The sequence below is a fragment of the Syngnathus floridae genome, chromosome 8, assembly GCF_059516105.1.
Source record: "Syngnathus floridae isolate MCC-2025c chromosome 8, RoL_Sflo_1.0, whole genome shotgun sequence".
In the NCBI taxonomy this organism is placed as follows: Eukaryota; Metazoa; Chordata; class Actinopteri; order Syngnathiformes; family Syngnathidae; genus Syngnathus; species Syngnathus floridae.
In genome coordinates, this window is record NC_142420.1 from 9,049,296 (window position 1) to 9,068,192 (window position 18,897).

General features: G+C 38.9%; 1 long non-coding RNA gene across 1 annotated transcript in view; it reads right to left on the reverse strand.

Moving 5' to 3' along the window:
• Positions 1 to 3,813: 3,813 nt before the first annotated feature.
• LOC148394406 (uncharacterized) overlaps positions 3,814 to 18,897 on the reverse strand; it is a 55,104-nt gene continuing 40,020 nt past the window's right edge. Inside the window, exon 7 of the long non-coding RNA XR_015859733.1 lies at positions 3,814 to 4,245. This is a non-coding gene — a long non-coding RNA (uncharacterized LOC148394406). The remainder of the gene's footprint in view (positions 4,246 to 18,897) is intronic.

Sequence of the window (18,897 nt, forward strand, 5' to 3'; positions counted from 1 at the left end):
AACATGATTACATAATTACAAAGACATAATTTGTTGATTTAATTAGTTTTGAATTCTAAAGAAATAATTAAAGTAAAATTATTATTTGGATTATTAATTAAAATGCAATGTTTTCATATTGTTGTAAGGTACATCGAGACTTGTCTTACAAAATGATGGGGAAAAAAAACGTTGTATTTTGTATTTTTCCCTATTTATATTTTGCACAAATGACAACTTTCAGTTAAATTCCAAACTGAGTGACTTTCTCGCATGGCTGGCCCTAACTCTGAAATGGTGCAATATAACACAAAATAAAGCCTGGAAGATTTTTTTTTTTTAAATTCGAGTACGGTGTAAAATTTACACTGTAAATAATTTCCTCATCCGAGAATACGTTAGTAAAACCATCAGTTATCAAAACACTAAACTGACCATTTTTATTTAGACTTGACATCAAAACACAAAAAAATGGTTATGGCTGATAAACCTCATCACCAGATTAATAAACAACTCTGTTTGTCAATACTCGGACATCATCTTTTTAATTTACAACGTTGTTTTGATATAAGGCGTTTAGTCATTTCAAGGTGCCAAAAAGAGATCTGGTTCTGCTTCACGGACATCACATCAAATGGATCCCATTTTTTATGGAGCATAAAATCATCACATGCTGGAAACACAAGATTGTTAACTTCCTTGAACACAGCCTGGGTGTGGTAGCATGACTGATTTTACCATTAGAGGCCCCCCCTAATGATCATTTTACGCTTATAAGACCATGACTATCTGAGGCACCACTGTTAAATACTTCATTATGTCTTACGTGCTTTCGCCTGCTCTCATCCTCTGCTACTTGCACAGCTTTCTGTATCCATGCACGCAATGCTTCCAAAGACACTTCAACTTGCTGTATGTTTCAAAACAAATCAGAAGTTCATATCGTCAAAAAAGTTTTTTCCACCGCATAAACTTGACAGTGATTAGAATTACCCTTTAAAATAAATAGTACACATGCTGCAGTTAAGCAAGTTGAATTATTTGCTGTAATGTCTTCAAAGTGTGTCTTCACAAGTATAAAGATTATTTCTTCTCTATTTCACCAAATGTCTATCAGAAAATTGGAACGTGACAATAGTAATAGTTTTGTCATTTCTTTCACTAATAACTTTGTTGACTACACAGTTACTTTTCTATTCTGATATTTCTTGTAGAAACCGGATAATGTCAAACTGTGGCATTGCTTGGTAACATGAACACGCTGACGTGCATCTTGTTTGTTCTAAACGAAGTAGTTATTTTCTTGAGCCTCAAGATAGAGAAGCCCCAGCTCCTCCTTCACTCTGGTTTCCGTGACTATCACAAGAATTCAAAGCTGACTCTAATTCAACAGGACTGTCATAGCTCATGAAAAAATCATGCCGTATAATCAAATCGGAGTAAAAACCCTGCGCTGGGCCTCACGGGAGTCTCCATGCGTCCTGAATATTTCATGTAATGGAGGCTCTCACCACCATGGAAACTCAACAGTTCAGGATTGCGTGCAAATATTGACTGTAGTGTGCAAGGCCGAGGGCCGGGTGAAGCCAACAACGCCAGTGAGCCTGAGAGAGTTTTATAAATAATGGTAATAGCATGTGACACCACTCGCAGCAGGGGGCGGGGCTCTTGGTCACTCGCGTGCTCACATTGGATTCATGTTACTGGGCGCAGTGGTGGAGATAAAACAAGGGGAAGACGCAGTATGGGGCGAGAAAGTGGGAGTGGATGTGAGGGAGCGGGGAAACTGTGCTCTGATGCATATGAATTGACAAATGTCTGTTTTGGCTGCTCGGAATAGGGCTCAATTGTAGGTCTGTGCAAACATCAAAACACAATTCAAGACTGGCGTCTCGCGGGTGAATGAAAAGAAAGGGGAGGGGACTCGCAGAGGACCCAGCCTACAAGCTCTGCACGGGGCAAAACTGCTGGCTTGGAAAGGCCTGGAGCTCAATAATGAGTGCTTGTAGGCGTCCTTGGAAAGAAAAGACAAAGATTTTCTAGAGAGGCGGTGTATAAAAGTCATTCTTCTAACTTTGCTATTTTGCATTTAATATAAATGCAATTCAAATTTTTGGAGTGTTTGAAAACCTAGATTCAAGTGAGGCGCTAAAAGAATGATGGAGGTTCAGTGAAATATTTTGTATTGTTTCTTTTACCACTTTCGTAGTCTTTTAGAATAAAAAGTGTACTGGTTTATTATTTTGTCACAAACGGTCAATCACGTGTCAGCTTTGACAAACTCAGAAACCAGGTGAGCCGTGATTGGTTGTTGCCCGATAGGCTCCGGCTCATCCTCGACCCATTGAGGATGAGTGCCATAGAAAATGGATGGGTAGATGAGTCATGCTCAGTGACGTGCGGTGAGGGTTGGGGTTGGTGAGGTAGGCTCACTATCGCCCCATCTTTGAGGCAAAGGTACTGGCTGCCTCAAGGCCCGTATTTTCACGCTGACTGCAAGCACGCGCTGTTTGCACGCGCTCAGTACAGTGTGTGAGTGGTGCACACTCTCACACGCACGCCCTGAGAGGCACTACCTGTCACTGCCTCAGCCTCCTTGATTCTCGTCTCCCGTTGTTATTTGAACAAGAAACACAGCTATTTTGACTATGAAAATGATCCAAATGTACAGGAAACACACCAAAATTGCATTAAAAGCATAGACCACAGGACAGATACTATATTATGTTTTATTATATTATTCATTTTTTAACAACTTATGGTGACAGCTGAGGAAAACATGTTGAGCCCTTTACCGACCCTGGTGGCAAGGTGAGGCACTGCCTCAAAAGAAGAGGCAGATTTCCTTTGTTTTGTCTTGTTTTTCTGAAAGAACCCCTTCAACTCTTTTACAAATGAAAAAAAAATATCAGTAAACTTCAATAAACACCGCCAGGCTGAGATCAAAATGTGACATTAAAAAAAATAAGTCTTTGCCGCCGCTTCACACAGACACTGGACGGATGGTAATGGTTGAGAGTGGTGCCGATTGCTTGTATTATCTACACCTCTCAGACATGGTAATTGAGGTCCGGCACTGTTATGAGCCTGGCTGAGCGGCGAATAAATGCATCTCCTCGCTGCTAATGTTGAAATCTGATCCTGTCTGCACATATTTACTGTGGGCTGCATGCTGTCTATGCCAGTAAGCCTGTGCATTACGGCTGATTCATCAATCGCTTGTTTATCTCACAAGTGAGCAACGGGGTAGGCGGTCCAGAGGTCCTGCAGTAAATTCGCATTAACAGTGTTTCAGTTCTCGAGGAGGAGGGGGGGCGCAGCAATGGAGCAGCAGACCGTGTGTGTTCTCGGCTGCAACGTGCATTCGTGTGTCACATCATCAGAGGCATCAATCTGAGATGTTCTACACTCTGGCCTGAGTTTATTCACTCACATCATTGAAGGCCTTGAACTCTGGCCACTGTTAAGACAGTCAACTTTCACAAGGATTGTGTTTGCTCAGAGTTACAATAAGATGACTTCCATTAATATCCCTGGAAATTGAAAATAAATGTCTCGTAAACTTGACAACACAGAAGAGTTTCTGAATCCGTAAACAAATTTGTATGGAGGTATTTGAAATGTGGCTTAAAAATGGTTCCACCTCCTTGCCACCAAAACAGAAACACCTGCACACAATAATGACACTAAAACAAACAACGCCTGACTAGCCCACCGGCTCGTTTTTCCACACTGACAATGAGGCGCTCTAAACCAGCAATAAAATCTTAAATAAAATAAAATATAATATAGATATAATATAATAATATAAAATATATATATATTTTTCTCCCTTTCTCTTCTACCTTTTCTCCATGATCTGCGTGCACTTATGGTGGACAACGAGGCACAGCCAACCATATAAACATGTAGCTGCGGCAAGATGCATTTTCCTGCAAGGGTTTAATGAAGTATCAATGATGACTATATAATACGTGAGCAGCAACATCATAATATTAAAATAACAATTCTCCAATGTGAGTAGATGTTTTTAACTTACATAGAGTGAGAGGAGAGAAAACCTCAGGAGACTTTAGGCTTAAGCCTGGTGATGCAATATATAATATCTTTAGAGTTGTGAAGAAACAAACATTCTGTATTCAGACTCTCTTGTGGGAGTTTGTGAAGTAAACGTCTCTCAGCCTCAATTCAGATGAAAGTCCCCAGCGGAGGCCTGAGTTGCTTACTGCTCCTCTGTAGATTTTCGTCAGTTTTCCTCCAGGGAGCCTGCCTTTACATTATGTACTTTAGTATTTCCATCTTGACAAGGATTTTCAGCCCTAAATGTTTCTGGAATTTAATGACATTCCGGTCAACTGAATATGGAACAAGGCGAGTTTAATAGACAGTTATTTTGACTTTTGATTCCTGAACTGTTTTGTCTGGACAAGCCCGTGTAATTGAATTTAAAGTTTGCCCCGTCTCCTGGCATTTAAAGGCTGTCCCAAGAGATTTCCCTCACTCTTCCTTCTCGCTCTCTTTCACTGTCTGTCTCGTTCTCGCTCTCCTCGGAGTGCAGAGTGCTGCTTCTGTGGCATCGCTTGCCTTCCCCTGATGTCACGTTTGACCTCTTTCTGCTGCCTCTCCTAAAAGGAGGCAAGCACGCGATCCTGCGACAGCCAGGACAAACCCTGTTATGTTATTTATAATGCATGTATTATGGCATCCGAGTTCACGAGGGCTAGTGTAATTCAAAAGCATAGTTTCGACTATAGTAGGAGATCACGGCAAGAGGTTATGGGGTGAAAATGCTAAAGCAGATTTACTCACAGTAGCTTTAAAATTAATACTTGTAAATGAACCTGTGTGTCACATATTTTTAACCTTGTTTACTTCACCTGTTTACAATGGCGTAGTCCAAAGTTGTATATGAAATGAGCTCTGGGAGAGATGCTGTTTAGACAAGGAAAGCACACAAACAGCTTTGCTGACACAATTCTGTATGTAATTACTTTTAGAGGTTGTGCAAATAAGAGATGGAAGGTGACCTTTTCACAATATTTATTTATGCTTGAAATTTAATCTGGCCTTTCTGAAAAGGAATGAGCAGAAATGCTCAAATATCAAAAGGTGTGATTAACTGAACAATCATGAGGGTATTTTTTTAAAGATTGGAATAAAAAAAAAACAGGCTTAGTTTGAATTCTGTGTTTATGTTTTCGTCAGTGTGGGCTTAAAAGAAATTATTGTTGACAGAGCAATGAACAACTATTTAATCGTACAGTCAGACATAGCTGCTCAGTAATTTGTAATTCTTCAATAATTCCTCAACACACACAAAATGGAAATGGTTACTAGTGATAATAAAACTGAGAAAACCAAAAGCCCTTGTCGAAATTGCGTGAGTGAGGTCTAATTCCGACATTTCCATCAGTTTATATCTCCTCCGCCTTCGAATCCTGTCTCCTCCCATCTCAACGAGAGCTAACTCAAAGCTAATTTGCAATTCTCACAGGCAGAGTAATGCTTGTCTCATTTTGATGCTAGCTAACTAAATTATAGGAAGAATTGGAAACAGAAGAAGGCACAAAAAAAAAAAACAGGCTGAAATAATTTCAAGAATTTGTCAGAAGTTACAATCAGTCATCCTTGTCTTTTTGTAAAAAAGGTTTAGCAGTTCACATGGATGGGAGTGTAATTTTTTTTGTCCATCTGCTGCCATGTAAAAATATTGTCCTCGTCCTATGAGTGTAAAACGCTATTAGAATGTGAGTCAGGACATCCCCATGGGCGTAAGCGTGTATTGGACTCTTGTACCCTGCTGTGTAGGCATCTGTCTACATAACAGCCTTCGGGTAATAGCAGCAAAAGCCACCACCTGCTGAGCGACACGTGCACGCGGAAACACCCACACTTGTGGTTTTTGTTGCAGATCACACCAAAAGCTTTCCATGTAGGCTCAAGTTTTTTATTCAAACCTTGAGGTATTGGGCGTGAGTGAGAGATCAGTGAGAATTTGGTTCATCCTGTATACCGAGCGTGTTTACTTTGTCAGGTGCCCCACAGAAAAGGTGTGCCAGGGAAGTTCCAGGACTAATGTCACAAAAGCCAGACAGAGAAAAATTTGAATGTCAATGTAGTCACTGTGCCAACTGGATTACAAAAATTAGATTCTAAAAAAAATGTTACGGGCTCAGTTGGAAATGGGCATTTGCGCCGTTGTGGGAGTGAGCCAATTAGATTCTTTGTTGTCCCTTTTAAATTCAGTCTATCTGGTTTCTCGTTTCCTTTCCCTCACCAAATTATCATGCGCAATGCGTAGTAGAAAACAAGCGAGACTACCAAATCTACCAATTTTTACACCCGCCGTACAACAATAGTTGTTAAAGTTGCTCTCAGTAAATGTGCCCTCTCTTCTCACTTAGAGGCCTCTGGCTTCAGATGTCTGAGTGTGCAGTCAATAAGCGGCTCTAGTGCAGACTGGGTCAATAAATGTCAGTGAATAATTTTCTTAACGCTTAGATGCCTTACAAAGTATGAAATTACGCTATTGAATTCAAACACGCTGCAGACAATTAAATGTTTCTATAAATCATTATTACATTAAACATTCTAATTGTTGTGTTTTTCTGTGGTTTGTTGATAGCTGGTCAAAACATTCTTTTCGCACGTTGCAATGTAGTGCAATCATCAATATTGGCTTTCCACATGCTTCACCTTGCCAAACTATTTAGGGCGATTCAGTTCTGTCTTTGGGGAGGAAACGCTTTGTCTTTTGAGCAAGCTTCATAAAAAGCTATGCTTGAAAGCTTCTGCTGCCAAAGAACTTGAGAGCCTCTGACCTCAAACTGTTGAGATGAACTCAGAGTTTGTGAACCACTCCCTCTTTCAAAATCATTCAGGATGAATGGACAAAATCCCAAAGACTTCACCAACAAGTGAAAGCTCTTATAGCTGTCAAGGCTGCGGAAACTCTATTTTGTTCCACTTGACAGCTGTATACTGTAGCTGCCCATTTAATACATATTCTGTGTTGATGACATTAGGTATGAGTGTGCATGCTTATGTGCTTGCCTGTCTTCTCCTCCTCCACCTTTTCACCCTTGTTCTTCTGGCACTTCTTGGTCACGCTACAGGCTGACCGGGTCAAAGCACGCAGTACACGCCAAAGGGCTCTTGAAGCCAAGCATTATTTAGGCCTACACTACATTATTCCTTCACCGATAGCTTGAACAAGATGCTATTTAACCTCGATGTCCTACACTTACAAGTGAGTAAGGCAAACACAGTCATCGAGACACAATTAGTCAGAGAAATTGATTCAGCACCATGGACAGCTACAAACGCCCACAGCACAGTGAAATCACAGTGATGAAGATAAAACTATACACACAATGTTTTTTTTTCTGACATGGTAGCATCTTAACAGGCTTTTGCATCTATTTAGTTGTTGATTGAATTTGTCATTTCAACAAAACATTGTTTTACTGATCTTAGCACCGTCCTTTCTGTCCCTGGAAAGAAGTCATGCGTGGGTGTCAGGAAGAGGGGAGGGACACTGTGCTTACAGGGTTATTGAAGAAAGCTTTTAAATATAAATATACTATAAAATTTTATTAAGCTCCACTGCATTTAACTGAGCCATCCTAAATACACAATTACCTGAGTGAAGATTTATCACAGTGCAACAAATTAAAGGTGTATTTATTATTTCTGGACAGAACTGCGAGGTAGACATCAATGATTAAAATTATAAATAAGTATAAATATAAAAAATGTACAAACCAACAAAATAAATAATAATCACAGCAAGGTAGATTATTTCAAAATCTACCAGTAAAAGGTTTGGACCCACTCTCGTATTGAATAGCACAAGAAAGTGTGTCTAAATCTTTGATTGATAAATGAAAAAATACAAAATATAGTACTGTCAAGTGGTAGCAAACACTCAAGCTCATTCTTTGTATATATCAGTTCTTCTTGCTTCAGACAGTAATTTATTAATGAAATGAATGAGTTATTCATTTGAAGGCCTATTCAGCTCTCTCAGCTCTAACAAAAGGTTGATGATTAAGTATTGAATCCCAGGAGCCAGATTGTAAAAAGGCCTTGTAGGTGATGATGAGGTGCATCAAATGGGATTGGTGTTTTAGCTGCGAGCTTGTAAAGATTATTGAGACCTGGAGTGAAATAGTCTCACAAGTCAGGGTCAGCGACCTTTTGGAAACTGAAAGGAATTTAAAACCTAAATAGTTATTTTTTTGTTAAGATACTTTAATGATATTAACATATGGAAAGACATTGATCATGTTAACTATAATTGACAAAAATGATTTGACATTGTAAAAAAATTAAAAAATATAAATAATACACTATTTCAATTAATCTATCTCACATGTTCAAAAGATCACGTCTACAACTTTTACGGGAAATCACAATGTCCCAACATTGGGAAGAACTATAGTTAACTTTAGTCACACGTTACTCAGACAATGTCAGAGAAAGACTGAAATGACAAACATGTTTTTTTTTTTTTTGCCAATATCTAAATTATTCTAAGTAGCACTGCTGACCCAGATAGTCTCCGTCTTACCACTATGAAGATATTTAGTTTGCATTGTACTTTTCATGGCTCCAGTGGTAGAGCAGGATGAAGATTCAGCCGCACCAGCACCACTCTGCTGTGTCTGAGGCCCCTCCCTCAACCCCCCCGCATGTACTCAGTGTGTCTGGTGTGTGTTTGTTTGGCGTTGTTTTGATTGCCAGTGCTTGTGTGTTTGGGCTGTGCTGGCTGAGCGAGTGTGCCCGGTGCAGAGCTGATGGCGTGCCAAGTGCTCCCTGCGGGCTGGCTGTGCCTTCCACTCTGCTCAGCCACCGTGAACGCCAAGCCGACAGACTGCTGCAGGGGGAGAACCACTTCCTTTCTCCCTCCCTGTCTCCCCTACATTCACACAAGGCTGCATAATCATCCACATCATTTTTTTTTCTTCACTTACTGACCATCCCAATTTTATATTTATTTTTGCCATACATCGTTTGTAGTATCCTCTTAACCTACTGCCTCCAATAATGTTGAGTACAGTTTAATCATTCTAAAGGTTGGATACAGTATTCATAGTTAATTGGCCTCACAATACAATCAGCATTTACAACAATGATCTGTGAAGGCTATCTGATCTGAATGAATACAAAATCCTACATCCTGTATTGCAGAAAATAAATGTAATATTAAAACAAGCTTGATTGGACACACAATGTATGCTAACAACCAAATCAGTTCTACAACCTTTGCCTCCACTACTCAATTAACTTATAGCGAAAATACTATAGTGACGGATTTCAAGCAGTGAGGAAGTATTTGTCATTAATCGCACAGGATGCAATGTTTAGTAACATTTGTCCTTTAAAATTAGCAGGAAAATTCAGCTCGGACAAGGAATTGGGTTCGCTAGTGTTCATTAACATTTAACTCTAATTACCAGGCTCATTAAAGCGTTGAATTAGTTGCAACATTCATTCAGCCTCCTCTCTGTTTAATCGTGAAGCAAATGGAGCGTCACAAGTTTGAAGTGATTACTATTGAGATGGAAGTGCCATGCACGGCCCCATGAAATGTCACTCAGCTGCCCTAAAAAGAGAACGGAGGAAGCTCTGGGAGCGCTTTACTTCCACATGGTAGGAAAGCTGTCGTGTGTGCACACGGACACACAAAGAATTGCGACAAGATGATCATTCCAAGCATGACGCCGTAGCCTTTGAAATGGTTCATAACATCTTTTGTAGTAGTTTTTTTGTTTTGATCACACGCTGAATCAATGAACAATTTGAGTATTTTACTCATTTAACTTTACAGGTGATAATTAAGGCCTTTAGGCTCATTATTGACTAGTGCTAGCCTCTGGGTGCAGGGCTGAGCTTTATACAAATTAGGACAGGAAACCAAATTTAAGAAAAGCTGGGAAGAGTAAATATCACTGCATGAAGAAAAACAAAAGAGCATAAAGTGATGCTTGCTATTAAGAAGGTGAAGATTAAACAATTCTCATGGTGTTGTGCTTTCAGGTCATAACCTTGAATAGGTAAAGTCTTATTAAGTAATTGATTGGTGATTAAGGAGTATTTTAAGCAAATTAACTGAGTGGCCGGAGGGCGTTTTCATTTACATGCCCCCGGTGCACCTGAAATGTTGATATCTGAAAGTCGACTAAATGTTAGAGCAGCTAAAAGCAGGTCTAATTTGCGGCGCAGAGGGGTGTCAAGCAATTTTGGTGGATTTGGTTGAGGTGCCGGCAGACAGGTGTAAAGCAATTTTGGTGGATTTGATTGAGGTGCCGGCAGACAGATTCTGATTTCGTGGATGTGTGTGGCTTTCCTAAATGCGATCTCTTATCATCAGGGCCAACTTTACATAACCCTAAAGTGCCGAACAGGCAGAACAATCAGGTTCAAGAAAAACTTTACCTATTGCATGTGACAAAAAACAAACAAACCAACAAACAGACCAACAAACAAACAAACAAACAAACAAACAAACAAAAACTATAAGCAAAGCCTTGTGTCTCGCTGCCTGAGGTTGAACTCATTCATTTTTAATTGGCTTTCAAATTTAGCTGTAAACACTATACATATTAATAAAGCTAATTAATTGGCAGACTAAAAAAAAACGAAGTGGAAAATAAATTTTTAATTGTGCTGACAAGTTCAGGGAGAGGCCACAATTGTTCATACTGAAAATGTGCAAGGGAGGCAATATAACGCTGATGCAACAACACCTCAAAAACATTCTTCCATCTAGAACAAACTATTCCTGGTTTTACTCCATCAACGCACACCCCTTGACTGTTCACCTTCTCCATTTCATGGTTGTTTTCATCATCTCATTGCTTGACAAGACAATGGATAATAACCCGGTGATATCACAGACACCAGCAAATGAGAGTAATCAAACTGTCTTGTCCTGGTGCCGTTCAGGTTCACTCATCAAACCCTAATTATCACCCAGGAAACCAATGTTCCGCTTTAATTATTCTGATGAATGAAATAGTACAGAGAGGAATCAGTCCGCAGCCAAGTGGAAGAACAGCTTTTAGTCATAAAACACAGGAGAGTAGGAGGATGAAGAAAAAGAGGAGGAAAGGTGACTTCAGGGAGAGGCGCTATGAGGGATGTGACAAAGGTAATGGATAAATTGGTTTCAGCATGGATGAGGAGGAACAAAAAAATAGTCATACGAGGAATGCCGTGACAGGAGCAATCCTCAAGGCCAACAACGGACTTTTAAGTTGTGCTCAATATTGATGCAGACATACCTTTTGACTTTTAATGATTGTTTGCTTTCCCTCAGGACTTGACCTTTTAAAGGGAGTCATTATGTTTTTCATTGGAAGTCGGGGAGATGATTCAAACATCTATTGGGCTGATGTCTTGTGCACTCTGCTTTTCAGGCTGATCTAAAGACTGAATATTAGTTCCTTCTATTTAAAATCCTATGTGGATAATTATTTTAAACTACAGCAGATGTCTTCATTATCATTTATAAACACATTTCAATCTCGGACTAAGTCAGAAACTAGCCGACTAAACAAAAAGTGTTAAGTTTGAATCGTTGCCCCATCGCGTGACTCACCTCCCTGAAGCCTTGGCACTACCTTAAATAATAAATCAGATGTAACAGGTACTGCCAAACTATTCTTTGGAATACATAATTCATCAATGATGAATACAAAATTAAGTGAACTATGTATATGCTCAAGACACGCTCACAAATATATTTCTCAATTTATGCTATCATCTCTACTTTCTGGCCACAATTCTGACTCACCTTTCTATTTGACAAAATACCCAGTAATAATCCATAGTGTTAAATTGGTAACATTTAAAACAAACATAATGTTGGCACTGCAGAAAATTTTCAAAAAAATAGAAACTAAAAAGTCTTGTTCTGGTTGAGGGCAACAAGTCCTTGCTCCTTATCTGCAGCCCAGCTGAGTTGCTTCATGCTATCGGCAGGCTGTTATCTCGGTCCCCCCTTAAACCTCAGCATGGTGTGAGCTACCCGCACCCTATCAGTGACTGTCCTCACAGAGAAACATCCATGGCTGCCGGGTCTTCCGAGACCCCGCTTTGACCTCTCCTTGGTTTTCCTTAGTCGACCTTGTTGGCCTGTTTTCCTCACCTACTGTCATTTTTCTTCCCATCTTTCGCTTTCCCCTTGCTGTCAATGTTAATGGAATACCGGTTGTATGTTTCAAAACAAGCCCCCAAAAATGTAAATTCAAAATGCTGTTGTAATATAACGCATCCATCTTTTTATGGTCAGGTGGTAAATATGTCAAAGCACGGGATGAGGCTTTTGCCTTTGTTACGTCTGAATTAATATCGAGTTGCTTCAAAAGCTTTGTATTTTTTATGTTACTATACAGTGGATGGACAACAAGTTAGAATCTAATAGTCACTTGATGAATGGATTTAAAGTATATAATGGATGCAAGTTGTATTTTTTAGTATTCCACACCGGTCCATAAAGAACGTTAGTACATTGCCGCCCCAATTGCATGTTTTCTCATGCTACAAATGCCACATTTGTATTCATCGGTGGATGTATTTAGAGCAGACTGCACATCAGGGCCAACCAATTATCCCATAACAATTGAGAACACACATATTAGAAATGTCGGATTACAAAAACTAAGAATGCACATTGCATGCCTTGCAAAACAATAACTGGAGGAGGGAGAAAAAAAAAAGGCCACACAACTATGGGAAAATCAAATGGTGACGCTTTTTCAAGAGGATATACTACTGTATTTGCTATGCAGTCAGGTTACAAACAGAATGACAAATAATAACCACATCGAGAATTGCTTTTTTTTTTAAATATCTGATAGATATATTGGAACCATAACAGCGACAGAGTGAGGAGTGCTTGAGAGAAAAAACATTCAGATTGTTTTCTAACCTACATATCGATTTTAAGCAGCTTGATATTCTTTCATGTTAATCACACTTTACTTGAAAATGCTACAAAAGCATTTTCCATTAAAATTACGAGTCCCTTGAATTTACACCAATTACATTTAAAGTAAAAAAAAGTACAACTAGTGCATTTTATCTTGTTGAATAAATTATTTGGGTAAAATCAAATTTGATACTTTCACACTCAATAGTTAACGGTGAAACTGATATTAACCAAAGCTGACACACACAAAAATACTATTAATAAAAGAATAGAAAATAACTGAAGCCCCCCGCATCTTGAAACGGCCTCCAAGCGTGACTACTATTGAGAAAATGAACATTGCGTGCACGTTAATCTGCACTGACTCGCTGTGTTGGAAACATCCAACCGGCTGTACAGTGCCAGGCCGACACTAGCTCAGGTAGATGGGGAGAATAGAGACACGGCACCGTTTACAATGGGAGTAATTATTCGAGTGGCGACAGTGACAGCAATGCTAATGAGGGTTGACAGCCACACCCCCCACGGCTGTTTGTCCTAATAGGCTAAACATCAGGCACTAAGTGATTGGCGCGCTCACACACTGCTACTTTGTTTAAAGATAAGCATCACATAATTTAGCTATTTTATTTTGTGTGTTTGGAGAGTATGACCAAGGGAACACAAAATTGCCATTGCTAATAAGCAAACATGCCTTTCTATATTTTCCCCAGAGAAAAAAAACAAGAACACATTATCGAAAAACAAATAAACAAATAAACTATGTTTTATTACGAGGGGACGATTTTCCCTTTCATTTGTAAACATTTTAATTTGCTGCAGATGATATTGCTTTTTAATATGTGGCTATAGAAAACGGTCTGAAATGAGAGCAAATGTACTAACAATGTAAAAATCAATTAGGGCCACTTGATTGGTATAATGAGGTTTCTTCAGCAAAATGCCAACCACGCCACATGATCGGCTCATTGTTAAGTGGGAAAAATGAATGAAGTCCAAGAGGGAGGATTGAATCAAATATGGGGGCTACAAGGGCAAAGGCATGCAGAGAGGATAATTTGCACTTTCAACTCAGTCACTCATGTGAAGGCAGAGAGACAGATGAGTGCAGAGAGGTGGAAAGGGGATAGAAAAAGAAAAAAAACTCGAGAGGGAGGAAACACAACCTGGTCAAGTAGTTTGATTGTATACTTGGTAAATGCATTCAGATCACTTAAGTGTCATTAAAGACCAAAATGAATACATTTTACTATGTTCAGTCAAAAAAGATTTAGATGGCTGAAGTCAATATTGGATTTTGTCAAATAATGTGAGATGACTTGCCCAGACCTTATTTTATACTCTACACACCTTTCTTATTATCTTCCACCTAATATAAATGCAAATTGAATGAAGGGAATAATCTTGACTTCAAATGACGGATTTAATCCACATATCAATTTCCTTGGCATTGTGTTTTATTGTTCAGTGATTTAAAAGGAAATCACACCTCATAATTTATTCCTTACTACTTTAAAGCAAGTTTAACATTTTACAGCATCTAAACAAGATAAAAAAAAGCAACAACCTTAGGTAAGCAAATATTATTTTAGGTTATTTTTTTGTTCGTACATACAACCTGGTTCTTAATAACTGACCTACAAAAAATGTCAAAACACTTCTAAGCAGTGATCTTAAATAACTTTAGAATTCTATGTTCCTAAATCGATAATTATAAATCGTATCTCAGGAAATCCGCTTTGGGAAAATTGTTCTCAGGAGGCAGCGGAAATATGTCTCACTTCGGAAATAGTCCTGTGGGAATTATGCATGAATAATGAATTTACCTCTAACATTTTTTTTCTGCAGTTATAAGCGGCCTGTGCATGTAACTTTTGGGAATTTATGTAATATATACAACTGAATTAATCAGTTGAATAATCTTGTAATTTCTTTGAGAAGGGCACCAAAGTTTGAAAAAAAAAGGACATAGGCAACACTGCAGTTACACTGCCACAACACAATGGCTACAATCCACACACCTGGAAATAACTTAAAAGTGTTTGCTTTACAAATGAGAGCACTTTTTCCATTTAAACGCTGCTTATATATTTTTTTAATTCATTAACAATTTTTTTTTTTTTTAAAGCGTATGAAATGTGAGGCCATTGATCATTTTTAACGAATAACAAGGTCGGCCTTCATCTCCAATGAAAGCTAGGTTGAAATAAAACGAATTTCATTGTATGTACTTTTAAATTGGAACAATACAAAAAAAAAAGTCCATTCAAAAGCTGCTTTTTAAACACCAGCAATTGCACCAACAAAGAAAAGTGTAAATAACACATGAACAGAAACACGGTGTAAAAAAGTAATTTAACAAGGTTTCTCCTCCTCTTGCACTGAAATCTTTTCCACTGTGGTTTCACCTCACCTACAGTGTCACACTTTTTGATGGTGACAGTTTGCTGGTGCAAGCAAAACAACTGTTTTTGATGTGTGAATTGAGTGAGAATGGACACAGGGTGGAAAAATTGACCAGTGGCACCGGAGATAGCTTTTACCAATAGGTGCTCACAAAGAAACTTAAAAAACGCTATTTTTACTTATATTTCCATTCATTTCAATAGGGAAACATTGCGATGCGAGAGTTAGCATACCACAAATTAAACATCTATCTCAAGGCACCACTTTATAGTGATATGGATTGTTATTTGACACACAATTACTTTTGCAACATTATTGAAGCTCACTGATGTTGATGTGCAACCTGCATGTTAAAGTGAGGCAATTATGTTGAATTTAAATGGCACTCTGAAACGTGTCGCGACACAATCCTGATTGTCATATGGAATGAGCCTCCCTGACAGTCTGTCTCTTGCATATCGACTTGAATGTCAATGACTGATACCATTTTACGACAAACGTGTTTCTCATCTGAGCTTTGAGAGAGATACCGACTGTGTCAACAATTTAAATTACAGTGCTCTCTTTAAAACTGCAGAAATACATTTAATAGTGAATATTCTTCATCGTAATGCTTAGTAGGAAAACTTGGGTGAGATTACAGTTCATGAGTAACATTTCCAGTATTGGTCGCAGGTAGATGATCAGAACCATATGATTGAATGTGACACTGACCATGACTGTGCAATCATGCGACATTCATGTGACATCATTCCTCAACTGTATACTGGGCGGACGCTATCAGGCAGACATGAAGTGTCCACTTACAGATTTATCACCGACTTGATTTAGAAAACACACAAAAAATAAAAAATCTGGTGAGGAAAAAAAACATTTACCCCCCTCCCCACCATAGGAAATATGTAAAAAAGGCACAAATAATCATGTTATTGGCAATTTCGTACCGACCCTGCAAATCCGATAGTATGGTATGTATAAAAATATCTTCAACAATAGTACATTTGAGGCAAGGTAAATAGTGGTTCCAAGCAGCGAGCCACAATTCACCATCCTGTCAACACCAAGGTGGCGATCAAACGGAGCGGTTCCCCTTCAGTGCCTGGGAACATACACTTTGATCCTCTTTTGGCCTGACCTGTTTTCGACCTCATGGGTTGAAACAAAAGGTCTTTGGTCTCTTCTCAGACCTTAGTAAGGTATTAGATTGCTGCAAAAGCTAATGTTTGAAGTGAAGGGAGAATGGGAAGAGACCGATTAATGAATAAGCATGTAGGTTTTTAGATTATACATTTAGAAAAATAAAACATATTAGAAAATAAGGAAACAAATTATTGTTTTTTCGGACTTTCAGTCCAACCCAGCGGCGCCTGGAAAACGGACTTTAAACCGATGATGATGTTTCGGACTTTGGTGAAGAATGTATTCACATTCCTGTGCTGCATGCAAACTAATAAAATACTGTCGTGCTGAAGAGCAGTCACAAGTTCATTTCCCAACAAGCACAAACACTAACGCACACATACACTCCAACACACACACACACACACGCGGCATCTATCCCTCCTCTGCAGTCGGACATCATTCTGCGTGCCTAATAGGAAACCTACTGCACTTCACCTCGTATCCCATTACCCTGCCAATCATCATTCCCACCGATGTCAAACTGTGTTGGGACTCTGTGGAAAGACTGTGACCTTGTATCACAATGCTTCAGTCAGAATGGAACAGAAATATTTATACCTGCCAGACAGATAGACTGATGTATAATTCATGGCTTTAAGACTGGCTGTGCTGACCCTGGACTCTGCAAGATGGAGACTTCTCAGGGTTTATGACACCCTCATTAATACTCGGTGGGGACACTCCCCTGAAACAGGTCCGGTGTGCGTCTGGAAACAATATAGGGGTCTTTGGTTTGTGCATGGGCATGAACACAGTTTTTATGCTAATGCATTCATTGTCTTGCTGTATTCATATCCGGCTGCATCAATTGTCAGTTTTCCTACCTGCCCATTAACATGTGCTGCCTGTAGGATTTCTCAACCCGGCTATCCATTTGCTGTCACTGCCCATCTGAGTTTAGCTCATTGGGGCAACAGGTGATGCCATTTTCTTGTGGTTAAGATTTGTATCCCTCGTATTATTTGTGATTCCTTTCTCCACGTTTTTTTTTTTTTTTTTTTGACGATCCTTGCATAGTAATCTAATAGGCCAATATTAAACACCACATCTGTTAAAAACAGATCTGAAAGGTACTGAATAAAAAAAAAATATGTTCCACTGGATTATAAATCTTATTGGAATTTGATTTACCTATTTACCAGTCATTCTGACCTCTTATGAATCTTTTTTAAAAACAATTTTCTTTGACCTCAATGCATAAAAGTTTTTTTCTACTCTGTACACAAACAAAAGTATGTATCTCTTTAGTACTTCACTAAGGTAATAAAAAGGGTTTAAAAAAAGTTTTGGGGAAGAATAAAAAGAATGATTATGTTGTAAAGATCCCCTACCCTCACTTTATAGTCACATTTGGATGCCATCAAGCAACATAATCATATCAGCAAAGAATCTCCACACGACGCTGATTATTATTTAAATCTAACCTGTGTATACCTGATGGAAAAAAAAATGGAGAATGAAATTAGCTTGCTGACATCGCCGTGTTTTTGCAACAAAATGGATGACGGGTTAGCTCACCGAGCCCATGTCATGAAAAATAATGTAAGCAGGAGAAAACAGATGGGGTAGCGGGATTGCTATTCAGTCAGAGCGGGCATTGTGTGCCATCTGTTGACAATAAGATGGCAGCTTTACATTGCAGACGATACACAGGGGGAGCTACTTTTTGGCTGCAATCATCCTTGTTAGAGCAGATAGTTATTTTCGGTAAGTAGCTCATAAGTGCAGATGCAATGATGCTTGTTGTTCAACGTGGGATTAGAGTTGGAAAGTAACGCTGGAATTACAACAAAAACAAAAAAGAGCTTGTAAAGTAGTGGAGCAATATGTCCAGGGCAGACCACAGCTTACATAAGCACACAGTAATTTGCCATTTTTTTTTAGGCGATGATTTTTTTAATCAAATTAATTGTATTGAAATTCCGCCGCAAAGTTGAACCAAACAAATGTAGGAGATATTGCTAAAGGGAACCCAGTAGTAATTATAAAGCAGGCTAGTATCTCCCGCGCTACATCCTGAAATCTTTTTTGTCCACACAGATGAGCCCGAAAATCAATACTGATGATTGTGAAACACAATTTTTGCTTTAAAGAGTGGTCCAGGGTTTCCTAGCCGCGAGTAGACCTCCTAAGGCTCGAGGAGTTTCCCCAGAACATGTTATTAAGCCTGCCTTGGAATGGCATTTGTGCACGGCCCACTTTCTCAAATCCAGCTCCAGCAATAAATGCAATTTATATGTTCCTTAAAATCAGCTGATAATATCCACATATTAACCAGACTCATTGTCAGTGATGTGCAAAAAAAATAATAAATCCAGGTTGCCAGCACATTGAAACAAAGTTAACTAAAGTATTCATTTACCTCATATCACAGACATACCCGAATACATTCA